The sequence below is a fragment of the Myotis brandtii genome, unplaced genomic scaffold (assembly GCF_000412655.1).
Source record: "Myotis brandtii unplaced genomic scaffold, ASM41265v1 scaffold655, whole genome shotgun sequence".
Classification (NCBI taxonomy): Eukaryota; Metazoa; Chordata; class Mammalia; order Chiroptera; family Vespertilionidae; genus Myotis; species Myotis brandtii.
The window spans coordinates 951,127-952,578 of NW_005370542.1; the positions used below are offsets into that span (position 1 = coordinate 951,127).

At 48.2% G+C, this 1,452-nt stretch overlaps 1 protein-coding gene across 2 annotated transcripts in view; it reads left to right on the forward strand.

Annotated features, from left to right (window-relative positions):
- The window catches only part of CLCN4 (chloride channel, voltage-sensitive 4), a 57,107-nt gene that overhangs the window by 33,905 nt on the left and 21,750 nt on the right, over positions 1-1,452 (forward strand). The gene's annotated exons all lie outside the window — the stretch shown is intronic.

Here is a 1,452-nt window from a genome sequence, read left to right on the forward strand (position 1 = left end):
CCCGAAACCCGGTACATGCCCTTGTCCTGAATTGAACCTGGGACCTTTCAGTCCACAGGCTGACGCTCTATCCACTGAGCCAAACCAGCCAGGGCTCAAATAGCTTTTAATCTCACTTCACAAGTGAAGAAGCCATGGCTCAGAGTATATCGTTCATCCAGAGACATAAAAAGCTCGGCGAACTTTCCTGAAACACACACTTGTGTAACCAGCACCCAGGACCGCAGGCAGAACATTGAGAGTCCTCCCGAACACCCATTGGTTTCCATTACGATTACTTCTGTGTGCGATTTTTAAAAAGTATATTTTTATTGATTTCAGAGAAGAAGGGAGAGGGAGAGAGCAATAGAAACATCAATGAGGAGAGAGAATCATGGATCAGCTGCCTTCTGCACGCCCCACACTGGGGATGGAGCCCACAACCTGTGCCTCTGCCCTGACCTGGAGTCGAACCATGACCTCCTGGTTCATAGGTCGATGCTCAGCCACTGAGCCACACCTACGGGGTCTGTGTGTGATTTTTATGATTTATTTTTTTAAGTCGAAGAAACCATGTAGGGAGTTTATACTTGAGTGTGTAATGGTCAAGCACAAACCTGAATTTTTGCCCTGAGAACAAGGAGGGGTGGACTCTATTAAACAGCTGATGGTCTGCTCCACCTGCTCCCAGCAAAGGGACTGAGCTTGTGTCTGCGGAAGGCCCTGGCCACGCCCCCCCCTCGTGCCTGCTGGGACAGGCGACTTTGAAGCTCCAGGGGAGTCAGTGGCAGTGGGAGGAGGGGCAGCTCAGAAAGGAACCATTTCCTCAGGAATGTCCCACACTCGCGCAACCACACTCAAGGATCTGACTTAACCTGGACTCTGCTTAGAGAGCCACTTCCATCCTGAGACTGATGACCGTCCGGGTCGGCATAGATGCGGCTCCCGCTCAGGATCGCAGTCACGTGCAGTCTCCGCCGCGGAGAGCCCGGCGTGCTACCTGGTCACTAGGCAGTGATGGCGAACCTTGTGAGCTCGGCGTGTCAGCATTTTGAAAAACCCTAACTTAACTCTGGTGCCGTGTCACATATAGACATTTTTTGATATTTGCAACCATAGTAAAACAAAGACTTATATTTTTGGTATTTATTTTATATATTTAAATGCCATTTAACAAAGAAAAATCAACCAAAAAAATGAGTTTGCGTGTCACCTCTGACACCCGTGTCATAGGTTCGCCATCACTGCACTAGAGAGATGAAATGTGTTTCACACCGAAGCAGGAGGCACGCTGTTACCGAGGCCTTTCAGTCCCATAGTCTCTTTTTTTAAAAATTTTGTTTTATTGTTTAAAGTATTACAAAGAGTAGTACATTTGTCTCCTTTTTCCCACTCTTTGACATTCCCCCGGCCTCCCCTACCCCCCAGTGTCTTGTGTCCATTGGTTATGCTTATATGCATGCATACAAGTCC